Source organism: Lutra lutra, chromosome 4 (assembly GCF_902655055.1).
Source record: "Lutra lutra chromosome 4, mLutLut1.2, whole genome shotgun sequence".
NCBI lineage: Eukaryota > Metazoa > Chordata > Mammalia > Carnivora > Mustelidae > Lutra > Lutra lutra.
This window is the reverse complement of record NC_062281.1, coordinates 14473722-14498897: the sequence shown is the minus strand read 5'-3', so window position 1 is coordinate 14498897 and position 25176 is coordinate 14473722.

Genomic DNA, 25176 nt, shown 5'->3' with positions numbered 1-25176 from the left:
TCACCAATCAACCAGGAAACATCAAGGTCCCCAGCTTGCTGGGTTCCACCATGCTGAGTCTTAGCCTTCTCCAGAGAGAATGCATGCATGGGTATCTCAAGGGAAAACTTTCTTTCACCAAAAACAAGGAGGTCCAAGTCTTCATTAGTGAAAGCAGAAAAAGCAGAGGATCTATTTTTAGAATTTTCTTCTATTTTCTGACATTTTATTATTTTATTTTATTTTCTGGCAAATTTTAATTTTTAGACCAATTTCAGATTCATAGTAAAATTGAGCAGAAAGAACTGGGAGTTCCCATATACTTCCTGTCTCCACACCTGTGCACGCCCCCCCATTATCAATGCTCTCCACTCAAGTGGTGCATTAGTTACAATTAATGAGCCAACATAATGCATCATCACCCCACATCCATAGTTTACAGTAGGGTTCACTCTTGGTGGTGTACCTTCTAGGGGTTTGGGCAAATGTGTAATCATATGTATTCTGCATACAGAATAGTTTCACTGTCCTAAAAATCCTTTGTGCTCTGCTAATTCACTCCTTCCCCTAACTCTTGGCAATCATGTATCCTTCGTCTTCATAGTCATACTTTTCCCCGGAATGTCACACGGTCAGAGTTATGCAGTATCGAGCCTTTCCAGATTAACTTCTTTCAACTAGTACGATGCGTTTAAGGTTTTTCGCTGTTTCATGGATAGCTCATTTAATTTTAGTGCTGAATAGTATTCGGTTGTCTAGATGTATAACTGTATTGTGACAGGTGTTGGATTTTGTCAAACATGTTTTCTGCATCTATTGAGATTATCATGTGGTTTTTGTTTTAATTATGTTAATATGGTGTATTACATTAATTAAATTGCAGGTGTGTAACTAATCTATAAATCCCAGTTGGTCATGGTATGTAATTTTTCTTCTATGTTGCTGGATTTGGTTTGTGGGAGTCTTTTGAGGATTTTTGTATACATATTCATAAGATACATTGTTCTATAGTTTTACTTCCCATAATATCTGTCTGGTTTAATATTAGGATATTACTGGCCCTATAGAATGATTTGGACTGTGTTTCCTTCCTCTCTCTTTTTTGGAAGAGTTCACGAAGTATTTGTATTGTTTTCTTCTGTGTCCTAGAACCCATCAGTGAATCCATCTGGACTTGAGGGTTTTGTTTGTTTGTTTTGTTTTTTGTTTTTTTACTAGTTATATCTCTTGACTTGTTATAGGTCTATTTAGGTTGTCAACTTCTTTCTGAGTCAGTTCCAGAATCCTCCATTTCATCTAACTTGTATCACTTGTTTCTCAGTTGTTCATACTATTCTCTTATGGACCCTTTATTTCTGTAAGGTTGATAGTAAATTTCCCTTCCATTTCCGATTTTAGTAATTTCAGTCTTCTCTCTTTTTCTCTTGGTCAATCTTGCTAAATATTTACCAATTTTGTTTATCTTTTCAAAAGACCATTTGTTTTTGTTAATTCTTCTATTGATCTTATGTTCTCTTATAGTTTCTATTTTGTAAATTTATTTCCTAATGTTTATTATTTCCTTCTTTGCTCTTGCTTTACATTTAGTTTTCTGTTATTTATCCAGTGTCTTAAGGGGAAAGTTAGTTTATTATTTTGAGGTCTTTTTCCTTCTCTTCCTTCTTTCTCTCCCTCCCCCTCCTCCTCCTTTCTTCTTCTTTTACTTTCTTCTTCTTTAATACAGATATTCAGATATTTACAGCTCTAAATTTTCCTCTTAGGGACTTCTATTGCTGTATTTTATACATAGCATGTCTTAATTTATATTCATTTTAAAGTATATTCTAATTCCCTTTCTTCTTTGATTTCTTCTTTGATTCATTAGTTACTTAGGAGTGTTTTGTTTAGTTTTCACATATTTACCAGTTTCCTATGTTACTTGTTATTGATTTATAATTTTATTCCATTGTCTTTAGAATGAAATTTAAATTTAATTCTTTTTAACTTTATTGAGTTTTTTTTTTTTTTTTAAATGGCCTAGGAGATGATCTTTTCTGGAGAATGTTTCATGTGCACTTGAGAAGAATGTACAGTTGACCTTTGAAGAATGTAGGAGGTAGGACAACGACCCTCCGTATAGTCAAAAGCTGCATGCAACTTTTGACTCCCCAAAACTTCTACTGTAGGAGTGCCTGAGGCTCAGTCAGTTAAGCATCTGCCTTTGGCTCATGATCCCAGGGTCCTGGGATTGAATCCCACATTAGGCTCTCTGCTCAGCAAGGAGCCTGCTTCTCCCTCTGGCTACTGCTCTGCCTATTTGTGCTCTCTCTGTCTCTCTCTCTCTCTCTCTGTCAGATAAATAAATAAAATCTTAAAAAAACAAAACAAAACAAAACACTTCTACTGTTGACACATATTTTGTATGTTAAATATATTACATACTGTATTCTTACAATAAGTAAATTAGAGAAAAGGAAGTGTTATGAAGAAAATCATAAGGGAGATATATTATAGTATATATATTATAAGACATAGTATAGTATCTATATATTATAGAAAATCATAAGGAAGATATGTTATAGTACTATACTGTATTTATAAAAAAAAAAAAAATGGGTGTAAGTGGACCTGCACAGTTCAAACCCATGTTGTTCAAGGACCAACTGTATATTCTAATGCTGGGTGACATGTTCCAAAAATGTCTGTTAAAGCTAGTTGACTTATTGTGTTGTACACATCTATTTCCTTGTTGGTCTTCTGCCTGGTTGTTCTACCCATTGTTTAAAGTGGGGTTTTGAGGTCTCCACGTGTTACTATTTGAATTTCTTTTTTTTTTTTTAAGATTTTATTTGTTTATTTGACAGAGAGAGATCACAGGTAGGCAGAGAGGCAGGCAGAGAGAGAGGAGGAAGCAGGCTTCCTGCCGAGCAGAGAGCCGGATGCGGGGCTCAATCCCAGGACCCTGGGATCATGACCTGAGCCGAAGGCATAGGCTTCAACCCACTGAGCCATCCAGGCGCCCCACTATTTGAATTTCTTATTTCTCCCTTCATTTCTGCCCGTTTTGCTACAGGTATTTTGGTTCTTTGTTGTGAGTTGCAACTAAAAATTTTCAAGTAAAATAGAAAATATAAGAATGCATTTCCGCAGAAAGGTTAACAATGTTGGGATAAGCCTTTTTGAGTTATGTGTGTGTTTGGATCTGTATGTGTGCTGTGATGTAAAATACATTTGTTGTGGAAAAAAAGCATTTGAAAGCCATAAATTCACCAAACCCTGGCCTTATTGCCTTTGGGCTTTCACAGGAGGGATTAAAGCCCCACCCCATTTCTCTGCTTTATTTGACTAACCACTGCTATTTTTATCAGCCTCGGTTTAGATAAAACTTCCTTGAGGGTAACTTCCTAAATCTATATGATAAGTTAATTTTGCTGCATGCTCCCATAGCACCTTTTACTGCCTCTACTTCAGAGTTTACTGGAATGATTTCTCTCTCTCCCTTCCTTGCTCTAAGGCTGGTAAGAATACAGATTACATAGAGCAGCAAGCAGATACTTGACATGTTGCTGATGGTCAAAAAATAATTACAGAGATTATGAATGAAGCACAAGATAGTAACAAATGATACCTCCTACACTGACAAAGGCTGGTTAATAAATATATCTGTAAGAATTTACTGTGTGTAGGACACTGGGCTAATTGTTGCAATGTTTTTGTGAAAACATTCTTTTTTTTTTTTTTAATATTTTATTTATTTATTTATTTATTTGACAGAGAGAGATCACAAGTAGATGGAGAGGCAGGCAGAGAGAGAGAGAGAGGGAAGCAGGCTCCCTGCCAAGCAGAGAGCCCGATGCGGGCCTCGATCCCAGGACCCTGAGATCATGACCTGAGCCGAAGGCAGCGGCTTAACCCACTGAGCCACCCAGGCGCCCTGTGAAAACATTCTTGAAGATGTAATATGGTGGTTTCCATTATAGAGAGAAGCAAATTGAGCCTCAAGGAGGTAAACTAGATTCCCCATTGTTATACTACACTATCTAAGTAAGGGACAAAGCAAAAGTCCTGTAAGAATTTGGTGGGGGGGGAAGGGTACTTGGGTGGCTCAGTGGGTTAAGCTTCTGCCTTTGGCTCAGGTCATGATCTCAGGGTCCTGGGATAGAGTCCCGCATGGAGCCCTAAATCGAGCTCTCTGCTAAACAGGTAGCCTGCTTCCCCCTCTCTCTCTGTCTGCCTCTCTGCCTACTTGTGATCTCTGTCTGTCAAATAAATAAATAAAATCTTAAAAAAAAAAGAATTTAGGGGGAAAAGAGAAGAGATAGTAGTTGACTGGAAAGGTCTGTGAAGACTTATAGATCACTTATATTGAAAAAAAGTCTGACTACTGGCTTATCAGAATTGAGATGAATCAACCCTAGGCCTTGAGGAATGCTGGAATCTGGGGCCAACCAAGTGAATAAGACAAGCAGCCTATGTGCAGAGGCGGAGGTAGCAGAATCAGAATTCATCTCAGGATTTACATTTGAAAATACTCAAACTCACAACACAGCAGCAACATAAAAAAAAAAAAATTAAATAGCTCCCTTTCAAGTTAAGCAAAGCAAAATGTATTACACTCACTCCCTTCTCACAGGATCATCAGTAAGTAAGGCAGGCCTTTGGAATGACAAATTAGGACAGCAATCTGCTAGGAGTCCCTTGTTGAAGACTAAAAAGTCCCTTCTGTGGTTTAGTGTTAATGAAATGTGAAGATACTGCACCATCTAGTGGTCTTACTGGAGGCATGTCTATATTGATTTTTGCTTTCTTGACTAATGTGACCTGACACAACAGAGATTCCAGTTTGCTGAAGGATCAGGGTAAATTTTTGTCCCTCAAGATTCTCCAGGACTGAGGTGTGTTGATGAAACAAAGAAATGGGTCAGGACTTTCAGGCACTATCATGAATGGAGATGTCTTGAGAGAACTGTTTACTGGTCTAAACGCATGGAAAATCTTAGGTAGATTTTACAAGAAAATTATTGGAAATATTATCGCTCTCGAATTCTAGGAAGAGAAAATTTTCAACTGTAACAAAAAGAGATCTCCAAGTCAGTGTTCTGAGCCGTAGCTCAAGGTAGAACCTCTCAGGTTATGAGAACAAGTTCTATTGTCTGTCATTTCTGGGTCAGTTTTGCTTTATTGATTTGTATCCTCATTGTATCCTCATATGATGCTTTTGAATGCCTGTGCATTTTTTATTGGATGTCAAGCATTGTCAATCTTACTTTGCAGGATCCTGATATTTTTGTATTCCTGCAAATATTCTTTTTTTTCCTTTTTCTTTCTTTTTTTTAAATTTATTTATTTTTAAACATATAATATATTTTTATCCCCAGGGGTACAGGTCTGTGAATCGCCAGATTCACAGCACTCACCATAGCACATACCCTCCCCAATGTCCATAACCCCACCCTCCCAACCCCCCTCCCCCCAACAACCCTTAGTTTGTTTTGTGAGATTAAGAGTCACTATGGTTTGTCTCCCTCCCAATCCCATCTTGTTTCATTTACTCTTCTTCTACCCCCTTAACCCCCCATGTTGCATCTTCTCTCCCTCATATCAGGGAGATCATATGATAGTTGTCTTTCTCCGATTGACTTATTTCGCTAAGCATGATACCCTCTAGTTCCATCCACGTCGTCGCAAATGGCAAGAATTCATTTCTTTTGATGGCTGCATAGTATTCCATTGTGTATATATACCACTTCTTCTTTATCAATTCATCTGTTGATGGACATCTAGGTTCTTTCCATAGTTTGGCTATTGTAGACATTGCTGCTATAAACATTTGGGTGCACGTGCCCCTTCGGATCACTACGTTTGTATCTTTAGGGTAAATACCCAGCAGTGCAATTGCAGGGTCATAGGGTAGTTCTATTTTCAACATTTTGAGGAAGCTCCATGCTGTTTTCCAGAGTGGTTGCACCAGCTTGCATTCCCACCAACAGTGTAGGAGGGTTCCCCTTTCTCTGCATCCTCACCAGCATCTGTGATTTCCTGACTTGTTAATTTTAGCCATTCTGACTGGTGTGAGGTGGTATCTCATTGTGGTTTTGATTTGTATTTCCCTGATGCCGAGTGATATGGAGCACTTTTTCATGTGTCTGCTGGCCATCTGGATGTCTTCTTTGCAGAAATGTCTGCTCATGTCCTCTGCCCATTTCTTGATTGGATTATTTGTTCTTTGGGTGTTGAGTTTGCTAAGTTCTTTATAGATTTTGGACACTAGCCCTTTATCTGATATGTCGTTTGCAAATATCTTCTCCCATTCTGTCAGTTGTCTTTTGGTTTTGTTCATTGTTTCCTTTGCTGTGCAAAAGCTTTTGATCTTGATAAAATCCCAATAGTTCATTTTTGCCCTTGCTTCCCTTGCCTTTGGTGATGTTCCTAGGAAGATGTTGCTGCGGCTGAGGTCGAAGAGGTTGCTGCCTGTGTTCTCCTTGAGGATTTTGATGGATTCCTTTCTCACATTGAGATCCTTCATCCATTTTGAGTCTATTTTCGTGTGTGGTGTAAGGAAATGATCCAATTTCATTTTTCTGCATGTGGCTGTCCAATTTTCCCAACACCATTTATTGAAGAGGCTGTCTTTTTTCCAGTGGACATTCTTTCCTGCTTTGTCGAAGATGAGTTGCCCATAGAGTTGAGGGTCTATTTCTGGGCTCTCTATTCTGTTCCATTGATCTATGTGTCTGTTTTTGTGCCAGTACCATGCTGTCTTGATGATGACAGCTTTGTAATAGAGCTTGAAGTCCGGAATTGTGATGCCACCAACTTTGGCTTTCTTTTTCAATATTGCTTTGGCTATTCGAGGTCTTTTCTGGTTCCATATAAATTTTAGGATTATTTGTTCCATTTCTTTGAAAAAAATGGATGGTACTTTGATAGGAATTGCATTAAATGTGTAGATTGCTTTAGGTAGCATAGACATTTTCACAATATTTATTCTTCCAATCCAGGAGCATGGAACATTTTTCCATTTCTTTGTGTCTTCCTCAATTTCTTTCATGAGTACTTTATAGTTTTCTGTGGATAGATTCTTAGTCTCTTTGGTTAGGTTTATTCCTAGGTATCCTATAGTTTTGGGTGCAATTGTAAATGGGATGGACTCCTTAATTTCTCTTTCTTCTGTCTTATTGTTGGTGTAGAGAAATGCAACTGATTTCTGTGCATTGATTTTATATCCTGACTCTTGACTGAATTCCTGTACAAGTTCTAGCAGCTTTGGAGTGGAGTCTTTTGGGTTTTCCACATATAATGTCATATCATCTGCAAAGAGTGATAGTTTGACTTCTTCTTTGCCGATATGGATGCCTTTAATTTCCTTTTGTTGTCTGATTGCTGAGGCTAGGACTTCTAGTACTATGTTGAATAGCAGTGGTGATAACGGACATCCCTGCCGTGTTCCTGACCTTAGCGGAAAAGCTTTCAGTTTTTCTCCATTGAGAATGATATTTGCGGTGGTTTTTTCATAGGTGGCTTTGATAATATTGAGGTATGTGCCGTCTATCCCTACACTTTGAAGAGTTTTGATCAGGAAGGGATGCTGTACTTTGTCAAATGCTTTTTCAGCATCTATGGAGAGTATCATATGGTTCTTGTTCTTTCTTTTATTAATGTGTTGTATCACATTGATTGATTTGCGGATGTTGAACCAGCCTTTCAGCCCTGGAATAAATCCCACTTGGTCGTGGTGAATAATCCTTTTAATGTACTGTTGAATCCTATTGGCTAGTATTTTGGTGAGAATTTTTGCATCTGTGTTCGTCAAGGATATTGGTCTGTAGTTCTCCTTTTTGATGGGATCCTTGTCTGGTTTTGGGATCAAGGTGATGCTGGCCTCATAAAATGAGTTTGGAAATTTTCCTTCCATTTCTATTTTTTGGAACAGTTTCAGGAGAATAGGAATTAGTTCTTCTTTAAATGTTTGGTAGCATTCCCCCGGGAAGCCGTCTGGCCCTGGGCTTTTGTTTGTTTGGAGATTTTTGATGACTGTTTCAATCTCCTTACTGGTTATGGGTCTGTTCAGGCTTTCCATTTCTTCCTGGTTCAGTTGTGGTAGTTTATATGTCTTTAGGAATGCATCCATTTCTTCCAGATTGTCAATTTGCTGGCGTAGATTTGCTCATAGTATGTTCTTATAATTGTCTGTATTTCTTTGGTGTTCGTTGTGATCTCTCCTCTTTCATTCATGATTTTATTTATTTGGGTCCTTTCTCTTTTCTTTTTGATAAGTCTGGCCAGGGGTTTATCAATCTTATTAATTCTTTCAAAGAACCACCTCCTAGTTTCGTTGATTTGTTCTATTGTTTTTTTGGTTTCTATTTCATTGATTTCTGCTCTGATCTTTATGATTTCTCTTCTCCTGCTGGGTTTAGGGTTTCTTTCTTGTTCTTTCTCCAGCTCCTTTAGGTGTAGGGTTAGGTTGTGTACCTGAGACCTTTCTTGTTTCTTGAGAAAGGCTTGTACCGCTATATATTTTCCTCTCAGGACTGCCTTTGTTGTGTCCTACAGATTCTGAACCATTGTGTTTTCATTATCATTTGTTTCCATAAATTTTTTCAATTCTTCTTTAATTTCCTGGTTGACCCATTCATTCTTTAGAAGGATGCTGTTTAGTCTCCATGTATTTGGGTTCTTTCCAAATTTCCTCTTGTGATTGAGTTCTAGCTTCAGAGCGTTGTGGTCTGAAAATATGCAGGGAATGATCCCAATCTTTTGATACTGGTTGAGACCTGATATAGGACCAAGGATGTGATCTATTCTGGAGAATGTTCCATGTGCACTAGAGAAGAATGTGTATTCTGTTGCTTTGGGATGAAATGTTCTGAATATATCTGTGATGTCCATCTGGTCCAGTGTGTCATTTAAGGCCTTGATTTCCTTGTTGATCTTTTGCTTGGATGATCTGTCCATTTCAGTGAGGGGAGTTTTGAAGTCCCCTATGATTATTGTATTATTGTTGATGTGTTTCTTTGATTTTGTTATTAATTGGTTTATATAGTTGGCTGCTCCCACGTGTGGGGCATAGATATTTAAAATTGTTAGATCTTCTTGTTGGACAGATCCTTTGAGTATGATATAGTGTCCTTCCTCATCTCTTATTATAGTCTTTGGCTTAAAATCTAATTGATCTGATATAAGGATTGCCACTCCTGCTTTCTTCTGATGTCCATTAGCATGGTAAATTCTTTTCCACCCCCTCACCTTAAATCTGGAGGTGTCTTCGGGTTTAAGATGAGTTTCTTGTAGGCAACATATAGATGGGTTTTGTTTTTTGATCCATTCTGATACCCTGTGTCTTTTGATTGGAGCATTTAGCCCATTAACATTCAGGGTAACTATTGAGAGATATGAATTTAGTGCCATTGTATTGCCTGTAAGGTGACTGTTATTGTATATTGTCTCTGTTCCTTTCTGATCTACTACTTTTAGGGTCTCTCTTTGCTTAGAGGACCCCTTTTGATATTTCCTGTAGAGCTGGTTTGGTGTTTGCAAATTCTTTCAGTTTTTGTTTGTCCTGGAAGCTTTTCATCTCTCCTTCTATTTTCAATGATAGCCTAGCTGGATATAGTATTCTTGGCTGCATGTTTTTCTCATTTAGTACTCTGAATATATCATGCCAGCTCTTTCTGGCCTGCCATGTCCCTGTGGATAAGTCTGCTGCCAATCTAATATTTTTACCATTGTACGTTACAGACTTCTTTTCCCGGGCTGCTTTCAGGATTTTCTCTTTGTCACTAATTCTTGTAATTTTACTATTAGGTGACAGGGTGTGGACCTATTCCTATTGATTTTGGGGGGGTTCTCTGAACCTCCTGGATTTTGATGCTTTTTCCCTTTGCCATATTGCGGAAATTCTCTCCAATAATTCTCTCCAACATACCTTCTGCTCCCCTCTCTGTTTCCTCTTCTTCTGGAATCCCAATTATTCTAATGTTGTTTCGTCTTATGGTGTCACTTATCTCTCGAATTCTCCCCTCATGGTCCAGTAGCTGTTTGTCCCTCTTTTGCTCAGCTTCTTTATTCTCTGTCATTTGGTCTTCTATATCGCTAATTCTTTCTTCTGCCTCATTTATCCTAGCAGTGAGAGCCTCCATTTTTTATTGCATCTCATTAATAGCTTTTTTTATTTCAACTTGGTTAGATTTTAGTTCTTTTATTTCTCCAGAAAGGGCTTTTATGTCTCCTGAGAGGGTTTCTCTAATATCTTCCATGCCTTTTTCGAGCCTGGCTAGAACCTTGAGAATCATCATTCTGAACTCTAGATCTGACATATTACCAATGTCTGTATTGATTAGGTCCCTAGCCTTTGGTACTGCTTCTTGTTCTTTTTTTTGTGGTGAATTTTTCCACCTTGTCATTTTGTCCATATAAGAGTATGTGAAGGAGCAAGTAAAATACTAGAAGGGTGGCAACAACCCCAGGAAAATATGCTTTAACCACATCAGAATTGATCCCAAATCATGACGGGGGAGAAAGGGGATAAAAAGAGGTTCAGAAAGAAAACAAATGAAACAATTAAAAGAAGAAAATGAATAAAGTATATAAAAAGGAAAAAATATATAAGATAAACTAGTTAAAAAACGCTAAAAAAAAGGTTAAAAGTTTAAAAAATTTAGCAGAAGAAGATAAAAAAATTGAAAAAGAAAAAAAAAATTAACTGCAAGGCTAAAGAATCATGGGGAGAAAGCCATGAGTTCCGTGCTTTGCTTTCTCCTCCTCTGGAATTCCGCTGCTCTCCTTGGTATTGAAACTGCACTCCTTGGTAGGTGAACTTGGTCCTGGCTGGGTTTCTTGTTGATCTTCTGGGGGAGGGGCCTGTTGTAGTGATTTTCAAGCATCTTTGCCCCAGGCGGAGTTGCACCGCCCTTACCTGGGGCCGGGCTGAGTAATCCGCTCGGGTTTGCTGCGTTTGCTTTCAAGAGCTTTTGTTCCTTGAGCGCTTACCGTAGAGTTTCGGAGGACGGGAGTGAAGATGGCGGCGTCCTGGTCTCTGGCCTGGAGGAGCCGAAAGCCCGGGCCCCCACTCCTCAGTGCGCCCTCAGAGAACAGCGCCCAATTACTCCTGTCACCCTGCCTCCAGCCGCACTCCGAGCTGACCGAGCCTGCGACCGGTTCAAGGTAACCCCGAGCTGAGAGTCACTCCTCGGCTCTGTCTCTGTAGCCGGCTTCCCGGGTCTAATACCTGTAAGCTCTGGGACACTCAGACACCCGATCCTTCCGTGACCCTGCGGGTCCTGAGGCCACGCTGACCCTGCGTGGGCTTCACCCCGGTTAAGCCTCTGGAGCGATGTCCCTCAGCGGAACAGACTTTTAAAAGTGACGATTTTATGCTCCGTTGCTCCGCCGCTCGCCGGGAGCTGGCCTCTACCCCCGCGGTCTATCTTCCCGTCGCTTTTGATTCACTTCTCCGCCAGTCCTACCTTGCAGAAAGTGGTTGATTTTCTGTTTCTAGAGTTGCTGTTCTTCTTCTCTTCGATCTCCCGTTGGATTTGTAGGTGTTTGCAATCTTTAGATAAGCTATCTAGCTGATCTCCCGCTACCTGAAGTAGTCTCAGCTGCTACTTCTCCGCCATCTTGACTCCTCCCTTCCTGCAAATATTCTTGAGTGTTATTGTAGGGCCCAGTTAAGTTACTTAGAAATAGCTTCATCCTTTTGAGTTTCCATTTTTTTTTAAATATTTCATTTATTTATTTATTTGAGAGAGAGAAAGCATGACAGAGGGAGAGATCACAAGCAGAGGGGAGGAGTAGAGGAAGAAGCAGACTCCCCACTGAGCAATGAGTGATCAGGAAACCAATGTGGGACTCGATCCCAGGACTCAGAGATGATGTCCTGAGCAGAAGGCAGAGGCTTAACCGACTGAGCCACCCAGGAACCCCTGAGTTTTCTTTTTAAGCTTAGAAAGTACCAATAGCACCAAAACAGTGTTTGATTTAGGGTAGGGGCTTCCTCTTCACTACCTACAAGCCAAGAGTGGTTTTTACATTTTTAAGTTGTAAAAGGAAAAATGATAAAAAACAGAAACTGAATTTGGCCTGCAAAGCTTAGAATATTTACCAAGTGCTTCAGAGAAGTTTGTGATGGTTAGGTTTTTGTTTTTTTTTGTTGTTGTTTTTTTTTTTAAGATTTTATTTATTTATTTGACAGAGAGAGAGAGATCACAGGCAGAGAGGAAGGCAGAGAGAGAGAGAGAGGAAAGCAGGCTCACTGCTGAGCAGAGAGCCCAATGCGGGACTCGATCCCAGGACCCTGAGATCATGACCTGAGCCGAAGGCAGCAGCTTACCCCACTGAGCCACCCAGGCACCCCACGATGGTTAGTTTTTGAATAGGATTGAGGCAAGACAATTCTTAGTGTTCTGACTGATGCCATATCTATTACAAGATTTTTTCACTCTGGTTCTTGATGACTCTTAGAGTTTCTGCTTGGATGTGCTATATGTCATATTCATTGGTCTGACATTAGCCAAACCAGATCATATGATCATGTATAACAATGTAATGAGATGTAAGCTCCCCCATAAGGAGTCATGTCACATTGTGTCAACAGGTGGGATCGCGCAATCATAAATCAAATCTCACATACACAGCCAGGTTAAATAAGATAAAGATGTTCCTTTAATGCAATATTAACTCTGAGCCTTTGTATGTGATCGTAGAGTTTCTTGGAATGCCAGTAAATTCTCAGAAAGAATTTTTGCTTTGATCTTGTGTTTACATCCTGGTATCATGATCATTTATATAAGCTCATTTGAAAATTACATTATTACATTATGGAAGTGTTAGCAAATTATTATTAATTAGGTATTAATGAAAGTCTTGAATTTAACTATTAGGAGATTTCAGAGCCCACGTTACATTCATGTTTCCACACTGTTGATGAGAAGGGAGGGAAGCAAGAAACAAACAAACATATAAGTGTATTGGGTTCCTGACCTTGCAAGCATGGTGTAGAACCTGTATCCTTATTGCTTCTTTTCAGCCTCACCAAAACTCTCCATGGTAGATGTTAGTGACCCTGTTTGATGGGCAAGGATTTTGAGTTTTACAATAACTAAGCTGGTCATAGTTTGGATTGTCAGCAAATGTTGTAGTGGGGATGAAAGTGCAGGTCTGTCTGACCACAAGGTTGTCATCTTATGGCCATGACATATTGCCCCCCACAGTAATGAGGGAGGGAAGTAGTCAGCCGCTGTGCAGTCAGCAACTTATTCCCCCGAAGCTCCTTCCTACTCATTCATGTGTGGTGGCCATAAAGAAAATGAGATCACTTATATTGAAAAAAAGTCTGACTACTGGCTTATCAGAATTCATGATTTTCTTTTGTAGAGGAATCCAAACTTGAGACTTACACTTCCTGATTTACTAGTACTGAAAGCAGTGATCTGGTCAAAGCAGAGCTTTGGTGATGGTCCTTAATTACAATGATGTTGTAATTAGTTAAATGTTATGAATATGTCAATATCTGAAGATTCTCACAAGAACTTCTTTGACATTGGTTGTAGTAACTTCTTTATAGATATGTCTCCTGAGGCAAGTGAAGTAAAAGCAAAAGTATATTACTGAGACTATATCAAAATAGAGAGCTTCTGCTCAGTGAAGGAAATAATCAACAAAACAAAAAGACAACTTGTGGAAAGGGAGGAGACACTTGCAAATACGTATCTGATAAAGTGTTAGTATCCAAAAATATATGAAGAACTGATATAACTCAACACCCAAGGAACAAATAATCTAATTAAAGGTGGGCAGAAGTAATGAACAGATATTTCTTCAAAGAAGACATGCAAATGGCCAACAGACACAGGAAAAGATGCTCAACATCACTTATCATCAGGGAAACGCAAATCAAAACTGCAATGAGATATCATCTCACACCTGTCAGAATGGTTAAAGTCAACAACACAAGAAACAACAGGTGTTGGTCAGGATGTGGAGAAAGGGCAACACTCTTGCACAGTTGGTGGGAATGCAAACTGGTATAGTCCATCTGGAAAATAGTATGGAGCGTCCTCAAGTTAAAAATAGAACTACAGAGGTGCCTGGATGGCTCAGTGGGTTAAGCCTCTGCCTTCCGTTCAGGTCATGATCCCAGGGTCCTGGGATCAAGCCCCGCATTGGGCTCTCTGCTTGGCAGGGAGCCTGCTTCCTCCTCTCTCTCTCTGCCTGCCTCTCTGCCTACTTGTGGTATCTCTCTGTCAAATAAATTAAAAAAAAAAAAATAGAACTACACTATGATCCAGCAATTACACTGCTAGGTATCCCCCTAAAGAATACAAAAATAGGGGCGCCTGGATGGCTCAGCCAGTTAAGCCTCTGTCTTCGGCTCAGGTTGTGGTCCCAGGGTCCTGGAATAGAGCCCCACGTTGGGTTCCCTGCTTGGTGGGAAGTCCACTTTTCCCTCTCTCTGTACTCCCAACCCCAGCTCATGTTCTTTCTCTCTCACTCACTCTCTCTCTCAAATAAAAATAAATAAAATCTTTTAAAAAAGAACACAAAAATACTAATTCAAGAGGCTACATGCACCCAATGTTTATAGCAGCATTATCACAATAGTTAAATTATAGAACTAGCCCAAGTGTCCATCAACTGATGAATGGATCAAGATGTGATGTGATGTGATGTGTGTGTGTGTGTGTGTGTGTGTGTGAATATTAACCCTAAAGAAGTATGAAATCTTGCCATTTGCAACAAAATGGATGGAACTAGAGAGTATAATGCTAAGCAAAATAAGTGAGTCAGAGAAAGACAAATACCATATGATTTCACTCATATGTGGAATTTAAGAAACTAAGCAGAGTGAATAAAAGGATGGAGAGAGAGAAGAGAGAGAGAAACCAAGAAACAGACTCTTAACTATAGAGAACAAACTCTGGGTTACCAGAGGTGGGGTAGGGGGATGGGTTAAACAGGTGATGGGGATTAAGGAGTGCACTTGTGATCAGCCCTGGCGGCATGTATGGAAATGTTGAACCACTATATTGTACACCTAAACCAATATTACTCTGCATGTTAACTAAATGGAATTCACATAAAAACGTCAGAAAAATATCCGAAGATTCTCAAGAAAAATAGTTGCTTATAATTATTTTAAATTGATCTGGTTAAATGGCAATTGCTCTTGCTGTTAAAAAAAAAAAAACTTAAGCATAAAGCATAACAATCCTTTGTGTAGTTCACACATGGTTTATTCAATCAGCCCCAAATTGATGGACATTTGGGTGATTTCCAGTTATTTGCTTTTACAAACAATGCCTCCTTTGTATCAGCTTTTGCTACAAAATGAAATGCAGCAAATAACCACAAAAATTCAGTTGACTATAAAAGTAATCATTTATTGTTGACATCTCTTAAAGCCCAGCTATGGTTCTAGCACACTGTCCCTTCCATCTACATAGTATCATTGCAAGCTCTTCATCCTCACCATTTACATAGTATCATTCAAAGTAAGCCTCATGGTCAAGCCGAAAGTCCAGGATGGAGAAATGGTCCACCCATGATGAGGTCATGACAAGGTTGTGGATACAAGGCAGGCGGAATCGTTGGGGTGAATGACACAGTATACTACAGACTTACGTGAAATTTTGTCCATGTATCTTTGAAATATATTCCTAGCAGTGGGACAGCTGGGACAAAGATGAAGTGCACATGTGATTTTTCTAGATTTTACCAAATTCTCCTTCCCAGTAGTTTAACTATTTATTTCTATAAACATTATTTGCGATTGTTTTCCCATGGCTTATTTTGTCCATCAGTATAGTTTTAACTTTTATTTCTAGCATTATGAACAAGGTTAATGATTTTTTCATGAATTTAAAAGGCATTTACTTTTGTGTATATGTGAACAGCTGGTCTTTGCTCCCACCACTTACCCCCTCCTTGGAAGATACGGTCTGCCCCCATTCCACAGTGGGAACCAATGTCCAAGGACATAACTGTGAGAGAGAGAGAGGTGTTGTTGAGACCCTCTGGATGGTACATGTGACTGAACCCTGTTAAGGTCTCCATGTAAATGAACAGGGCAGATGCAGAGATCCACCTGTCTCGTGGCACCCAAGACAAGGTTTGCTGTAAGTTCGATTGCCTGTTAAACTGGAGACCTACCAATCTGGGGTGACCTGCCTCCTCTTCCTTTCTTCCATCTCTCCTTGCCATCCATGCACCAGGACCAGGTTCAGGGTTCACCCCGTGAGGTCCCAAGTCTGCAAACCAACAGTAAGGGTCTCATCTTTTACTTCTCTATCTTTAGAAACTGTTTATACCATAGGGAAATAACCAGTTTGTGAATATGTTTTTCCAGTGTGTTACTTGGCTAATAGTGCTTTGGCAAACAAACGTATCAAATCTTTATTTAATCAAATTTACCAGCACTCTTCCTTTTTTCTTCTGGATTTGGAGACATCCTGAGGACATTTTTCTCCATTGATGAAAGTCCACTCATGCTTTCTTCTTATATGGTTTTGTTTTAATACTTAAATCCTTTATCTTATTGTAAGCAATGAGTCAAATTTCAACTTTTAAAGCAGAACCATACAGTTATCACCATACTACCAGTTTGAGATGATGCCTGTTGATGTACTGAAAGTTGTATGTACTTGATCTGTTTCTGGATTTCCTATTCTGTTCCATTTATATATCTGTCTGACCAGGCACCTGATGAACTTCTAATTATCGAGGTCTTAAATGATGTTTAAATATGCAATGGGCTAGCCTACCCAATACTTATAATGCTTCCTTATCTTGTTCAGAATTTATGATATATTTGCATTAGTTATCTCTTATTGTTTTGTGAAAATTACAACAAACTGAGTAACATAATCTCTGTTTCTGTGAGTTGGGAATTTGGACACGCTGGACATAGCTGGGCCTTTTGGCAATGGTCTCAGGAGGCTAGAGTCAATGTGGCAGCTGGGCCACATTCTTATTTGAAGTAATGGATTTCTTAATATTAAATCACCTTTGAATTACTGGAGTAAATTATCTTTGGTCATGATGGACATTTGCTCATGTTCTATTGGAAAATCAACACTTGAAATTGAGATTTCTCTCTAGATTTTTTTTGTACAGTTTATCATATTTATGGATCAATATTATTTTATTTCGTTAAACTGATTAGGAATTTTTGTTTGTTTGTTCTTTAGGTAGCGTTGGGTTATCTAAACTTCAAAGATTTGAGAGAATTTGCCTGCTGCTATCTGGGTCTGTTATTTTTTATGGAACAACAGGAACTTTTTAAACTGTTTTATCTATTTTTCATGAGTATTACTGATTTTAGACTCTATCTTTCCTGGGGTCAATTTCACTTAGTTGTGTTTTTAAAAAATTACTGATTCCACTTAGATTTTTGTGAAGTTATCTCTCAGGATTTTAAAATTTTTTCTTTATTTTGCATCTTTGCAAATTTTGTGTATGTGCTTTTTTCTATCTTTTTCTTCTTTGGATTAGTGATTTATCTATTTTTTCATTGATTTTTCAAAGAAGAGTCAGCTTTTAGATTTATCAGTTTTACTATTTTTCTCTTTAACTTATGACAGTATAAATTAGTCTTATTATACATGTCTCTTCTTTGATGGCTTTTTAATCTTTCTGACTTTTAGAGTTGAACATTATATTATTTTCACTTGTTTTGCTTTTTATTGATATAGCTATGTAATGGTATAACATATTCTCTGATAACCACTTTAACTGAATCTTATAGAGATGGATATGCTGTGGTCATTATCATTATTTCTGTGAAGTTTTGAAATTCTTTCTTCTCCTTTCTGCTAGAACTTGTCTAATAGCATATTTTAAAAAATATAGGTGGAAGAGCCTTTTTTTTTGCAGTTGTTACTAATTTATAGTTTTATCCCACTATTGTCAGAGAATTCTCTTGCTGCTATTCTCAGTTCTTTAGGATTTACAGAGGTTTTCTTTGGAACATAAGACCTCTTTCATTTTTGTCAGTGTTTCATGTGTACTTGTAAAGAAAGTGTATTCTGACAGATCATAGTCCAAAAATAGAATGTATTACATATATGTTATACATTGTAAACTAGACTGCATAGATGTCCACTTTGGAATATATAAATATATATATATATGTACACACACACACACACACGCACACATACACACACACATTTATATTTTATCTAGATACGTATACTACTGGATATATAGAGTGTGTGTGTGTGTTTCACTTCACTGATTATATAGTTATCCTTGGATCCCCCAGAGGAGACCCTAAGACAAGGACTGTATGAGAAGGTTGCCTCTGTAATAGGTCCTCTCTGAGAGCAGGGTAAAGGACTGGAGAGGATAGGAACAGTCCATGTTAAGAGTGTTACTAAGGATTTCCCTTGGCCATACTGGAGTCTGGAGCTCGCCTGGTCTCCCCGAGCTTTTGTAAGTATGGCTTCTCACTCGTCCATTCTGATTGAACAAGGAGTAACTGTCTCCGGTGTTGAGGGTTATCCTCAGAGGCTTTCACTCCTTGGGCCTTGGGGCTGTGCTGTGTGCTCGTCAGGTGGGCCCCCTCCAGGGTCACCATGTAGAATTTCTGCAGCAGGAGGTGAAATGTGTGTGGGGACCCGAGCCTGAGGCAAGAGCCAGTTAGCAAAAGTGAGTCACTCTCCCCCTGGAACTGCGCCCCCGCGTGGCAGACGTCCCAGGACGGGCCCAGAGCTCTCCTTTGAGAAACTAAAGGCCAGGGGTCGGGGTGGCAGCTGTTGTAAGGCTGAATCCTGCTGGTTAGTTTCTGATCCGTGTGGTGTCTCTGGGATTGAGATACTGCGTCCCAGTCTCCAGTCAGTCGTCTCTCCGTTTTCTCTCTCGTCTGATTTATGAAAACTGATGCCATAATATTAGGCAAACAAATATTAATACCTATAATTGCTTTATTGTACATTGTTGTCTTTAGCATTATAAAGTAATGCTTAATACATTGAAATCTAAATTCAATCTTGGTGATCATAAGGTCATGACCCCTGTTTTCTTTTAACTTAGGACTGGTGTTTTACTATCTATCTGTTTTACTATCTGTATTTCTCAGCAGACTACTTTCTAGAACAGTTTTAGATCCACAGCAAAATTGAGAGGTGAGTGCAGAGATCCCCTGTACACCCCCTACCTCCACACATGCACAGCCTCCCCCATTACCAACATCCCCCACCACATTTGTTATAATCTGTGAACTTAATGCATCATTAGAACCCAAATCCATAGTTCACATTGGGGTTCACTTTTGATATTGTACATTCTGTGGGTTTTGACAAATATCTCATGATAACAATCGATCATTGTTCTAAGGAATAGTTTTGCTGCCCTAAAGATGGTCTGTGCTCTGCTGATTGACCCCTCTCTCCCCACAGCTCCTGGCCACACTGATTCATTTACTATCTCCAGAGTTTTGCTTTTCCAGAATGTCCTAGAGTTGGAATCATACAGTATGGAATCATATAGTAAAATCATACATTTTTTCAGACTGGCTTCTTTCACTTAGTAGTATGTATTTAACGTTCTTCCGTGTCTTCTCAAGTTTTTTTTTTTTTTTCTTTTTTTTTTTTTAAGATTTTTTATTTATTTATTTGACAGAGAGAGAGATCACAAGTAGACGGAGAGGCAGGCAGAGAGAGAGGGAAGCAAGCTTCTTGCTGAGCAGAGAGCCCGATGCGGGACTCGATCCCAGGACCCTGAGATCATGACCTGAGCCGAAGGCAGCGGCTTAACCCACTGAGCCACCCAGGCGCCCCTCTTCTCAAGGTTTGATAGCTAATTTCCTTTGAGCACTGAAAAATATTCCATTGTCTGAATAAACTAACCTTTTATTTGTAATCTTTCCCAATCTTTTTGTGATATGTCTCTTATATATAGCTTAATACTATATTTTGCCTTCTTAACCATTCTGAAAACATTTTCTTTTTAATAGGAGAGTAAGTCCATTTATATTTACTGATATGATGAATGATTTGGTTGGTCTTTGCTCTGACATATATATGCATATATTACATCTGGTGTATGTATCTCTGTATATTTAAATATGTAACATTACATATGTAACAAATGTTATACATTTGTATATGTTACATATAAAACATTTATTACAAAATTATAATTTTAGTTATTTGAATATGTATGATGTGTAATTATATCTAATTATATATATATGAGTCCTTTAATATTTTATCTATTTCATTTGTCCTCTTTTTTTTATAAAGTTTTTGTTAATTTGGGAGATTTTTTGTGTGCATGTGGTAATGATTACTTTTGCATTCATATCATTCTGTAAAGCCCTTAATATCTTTTCTTAGCTATTGTCTATTGATTTTATCCTAAGACACTATTTAAAGATTTATTTATTTATTTATTTGACAGACAGAGGTCACAAGTAGGCAGAGAGACAGACAGAGGAGGAAGCAGGCTCCCTGCTGAGCAGAGAGCCCGATGCGGGGATCAATCCCAGGACCCTGGGATCATGACCTGAGCGGAAGGCAGAGGCTTTAACCCACTGAGCCACCCAGGCGCCCCAAAGACACTATTTAAATTGGCTTTTAAATTAACTTTTCTCAGCATCTGGATTGAAGTAATACTCTTTTACCCCAAATATTGTGTGCAAGTCCCTCTCAAATCCAAGCATCTATAGATCAATCTCTTGTGCTCTCTCATTAACTCCATGGTACTGTACTGATGTTGACTTTGGCAGGCAAATCTATGAATTTTTTTTTGTTTTCAGAAATCTCTTCTCCGTATCATGTTGCCCATAGAGCACATCCCATTCTTGCCAACTAAATCTAAGGGAATTCCTTCTAATCAATAGAGTAAGACTTCTTCTCTTGTCTTCCTCCTGACTTAAGAGCTGAAATCCTCTATCACTTTATTTAAAAAACAAAAAACCAAAACCAAAACCAAACAAAACCCAACCAGAAAGTCCTTTGTTTCCTCAACTTTGTTGTTCAAGGTATCCTACTTCTTGGACTGCTGTCGGTAAAGCTGTTGTCTGCAAAGCTGTAAAGTTTTTGGGTTACACTGGGATATCAAACTTTTACACAATTACTGGTTATATTTAGTCTTGGCCATTATAATTGCTAACCATTAAACAAATCATGAGTGTGGCATCTGGAAACAATAAAGATTATGGGAAAGAATTAAGTAATTTAGAAAAGAATGAGCAAATGAGAAAACAGTAGAATGTTTCAGAGGGAATGATAATTAATCTAGATATGAATGGAAATGCACAATGCATATTTCGGGCTTTCTTTTGAAAGAAGCTGCTCTTGGGAGACTTGCTATCTTCTTTTTGGTAGAACTTTTTTGTTTGGAGGAACAAGTTCAAATGTTCAAATGTGGAAAGTATCTTCAACATACCCCCACTGAACAGATTTGAATGCCAGGGCTTATCATGTTTAACTACATGATCTCAATGCCCCACCTTTAGGGCATGGAATTTACAGCTTTATTTTTTAAATACAAAACTATTAACATGGGAAGCATTATTTTTGTGCATGTCTGCCGAGTGATACAGTAATGTAAGAGGATATTACACCACCCAAACCGTTACCTGTCCAGTTCCGCACTTCTCAAATGGTGAAGCACAGAGACAGTTCCGAAATGAAAGTAATTACTCTGGATTTTAGTACTCACTTGATCGAATGTTTAGCACTTAACCACTGTTGAGAAATGTACGCATATTTTAACCAGTAATATAATTTATTTGAGAGTCTCATTTCCAACAATGGGATGACATTATTTTAATTTGCAACAAGGGGGATTTTCACATTTATGTCTAGTAAAGAGCTTCTGGACAGATGAGGTTTACTTCACTCAAGTGTGAGAACATGTTACAGAATGGACTGGCTCCACTTTTCAGCACTTAAAACCTGGCAGAGTCCACAGAACAATTAGCTTATTAGAAGCTGAAACTTTCTCTTTTGCTCTCATTGAATCCAGGGTATCTGAAAACCTGGGTTTCTAGCTAATCTAAACTCTCAGACATCTTTCCATTTGCAAGACAGTGGGTAGATCATTCAAGGTCTACATGGAGGTGTTTCTTGCAAATTCATATGGGGCTTCTCTGCTCCGGCACATCCCACAACATAATTTTAATCCTTACTCTCAAGAGCAATGCCTTGCTTTGTCCAAAGACTTATTGAAAGTCAAGGGAGTAAAGATTTATATATGTTTCAAAAGGCTTCAGCTTTATGTGGAATCTGATCTTGGAAATAGCACTTATTGGCTGTGTGTACTTGGTCAAGCCACTTGGCTGTTTTTATTTTTATTTTTATTTTATTTTCTTAAAGATTTATTTATTTGACAGAGTGATGGAGAGAGCACAAGTAGGCAGAATAACAGGCAGAGGGAGTGGGAGAAGCAGGCTCTCCAATGAGCAGGGAGCCCAAGTGGGGGGCTCGATTCCAGGACCCTGAGATCATGACCTACGCTAAAGGCAGAGGCTTAATTGACTGAGCCACCCAGGTGCCCCCACTTGGATATTTTTAGTTTCAATTTCTATGTGCGCTGGGAACCTCTGCTTTCATATCCCAGGTGCTCAGCTACACACTTTACATGTATCACCTACAATTATTGCGTGAAGGAATTACTAGTATTATTGTCCTTTTACCGATGAGGTAAGGACTACCGAGAGGTTAAGTGAGCTGGGATTTGAGCCCAGACAGTCTTCTTTCTTTGGTCTTAACCACAATTCTGAACTGCCATGGGAAATCGTCATGCAGAGGGCCTAGCATACAGAAGATATCCCATAAACATGAGCACCTCCCCAAATAATAGCTTAAAAAGAGTTACTGAATTGGTGGAAAAGAAATCTGCATCCAGTAACACATTTTTCTTAAAGATTCAGTTATTTATTTTAGAGAGAGATAGAGAGAGCACGCACAAGCAGGGGGAGTGGCAGAGGGAGAGAGGGAGAGAATCTTAAGCAGACTGTCCCCAAGCACAGAGCCCAACACAGGGCTTGATCTCACAACCCTGAGGTCATGACTTGAGCCTAAACTGAAAGTCAGACACTTAACTTATTGTGCCACTCAGGTGTCCCAGGAGCACAATAATTTTTGAAAGGGTTGTCTGTGGGACAGGTAGGTCAGATTCTTGGACATGACCTGACACCTACTGAATCAGAAATGCAGAGAGTGAAGCATGGGCATGCCACGGCGATCTTCTGGCAAATGTTCTGAGCTCCCAAGCTTATAAGCTATCAACGTGTTTAAAAGATTATGAACTGGGAGTCAGAGTAACTGGGACACTAATATAATATCTGAAACATATTATGTGACTATCTGGGACAGCCCTCTGTAGTTTGCAACTTGCTTTTATGTGTGTATTCAAATAATTTAAACATACATGTATGCATAGTCAAAATAATTTCAAAGCAAAATTCCAAGAAATAGTTTATAGTCAGCTTTTAAATACAGCCTTTTCGATCAGCAGAATGATTTATGGTAGCAAAGAGGAAATAATCAAATGATACTTGATCGACAACCATCCTTTCTACTAGACTAAAGGCTTTGTGGGGTTGTCACTAGTCTCTCTTGCTACTCGTGTATCCTATATTAAGAACAATATATCATGCTTACATACAGCTGATATTTAATAAATATCTGTATAATATTGCACTTTTTCTGCCTAAAGCCAGGAAGGTCTATAAAATGCTTTTTACCAAGGCCAACATATTCACAGTGGCTTCCACAGGCAGAAGGCACTTATCAAAACAAGTTCCCTCTGGAAGAGTGTCATGCTTTTTAAAGTTTCTGAATTCAGGTAGATTTTGCTTTGTCAGATTAATACAAAGTAAAACACAAAGGCACAATTACATAAAGAGATTCCAAGGACTTCCTTCAATTAGCATGTTAACTCGGAGATGAGAACGTGGCAGAGCTGATGTGAATTTGGTTGTGATGATGCCAAATTAGGCAAAGACAGGGAAGAGAGAGCATTCGGTCACTGCGTTCCATGGGAAGAAGGTAGTATCCCAGGAAATTAGTAAGGAGAACTGGTAAACAACCCATCTGTACTTTAGTCAGTCCTAAAGGGATATGGATTCTGATTTGCTGTGAATACTGACACAGACCGTATGTGTGCAGGACCACAGGTTTTTATATAACTTTAACCAAACAACTGACACCTACCGTCCACCTTCTCACTAGCCAAACTCACAGAACAATAATTTGGGAGGGCAACCCATCAGACTTGATGGTGATTATCAAAGCAACGTGAAGGTACCAAAGCTAACAACTACCAGATTAATTATTTTTCAAAGAATGGTCCCTTTTCAATGCTTTCAAAGCCATTTGATCTTTATTATCTTTTTTTGAAACAGGAAATTGACTTGAGGAGAGCCAGTACTCTGTCAAGAACATAGGGGAAAAAAAAAATACATCGTATCCGAAGAAGGGGTTTCCTAACATGGGAGGGTGCTCCTCGGACCACAGTACAATTCCTATTAAAACGCTAAGAGGCTCTATTAAGTGAAATTCTTTGACCCCACTTTCTTTATTTTTCAGGAAAAAAAGCAGAATAGAGAACAGGAACATTTAGTGACAAGTGATCCTTTTCTGTGTCACCAATCTCTGCACTAGTCGCCAGCAGGAGGCGCCAGAGCCCATTGAAAGTTGATTTTTGTCTGTCTTGAATCTGGTCATTCAAATTACACCACCCACCTAAATCAAATTATTGTTGGGGGTGGGGGTGTGTCATGGAGTTATCGGACTTCCTCTTTCACTTTCTTAAGGAGGATAAAAAAAACCTAACTTTTCATTAAATTGTAAGCGATATACTGTTACATCATTATTCATTAATCAAAACAGGCTTCTCCAATCCAAATGCAATTAAAACTGAGTTTTCAGACATTTATCTCCTTCCTCCTGGGTGCGTGGCCCCCTCTGGGAACTCCTGCTGGGAATATTGCTTTGATAACACGATTATGTGTAGTAGGCCCTGGGAATGGCACTGGGGAGAGGGAAGGAGGCAAGCTGGCCTGTCCGTTGAAGAAAGGGGGTCTGGAAGATGAGGACAGGTAGGGTGGCCTTCTCTGGTGACAGGAATCCCTGCAAGACTCACCCCAGAGACCAGGAGCAGAATCATTCACTCTGTGGTTTTAGACTAAAGAATTGCCTGCCAAGGTTCATGTACCAAATGCGTGGGAGATTTTGGGGGACGGGGTGGGCCTGAGACAGCAGT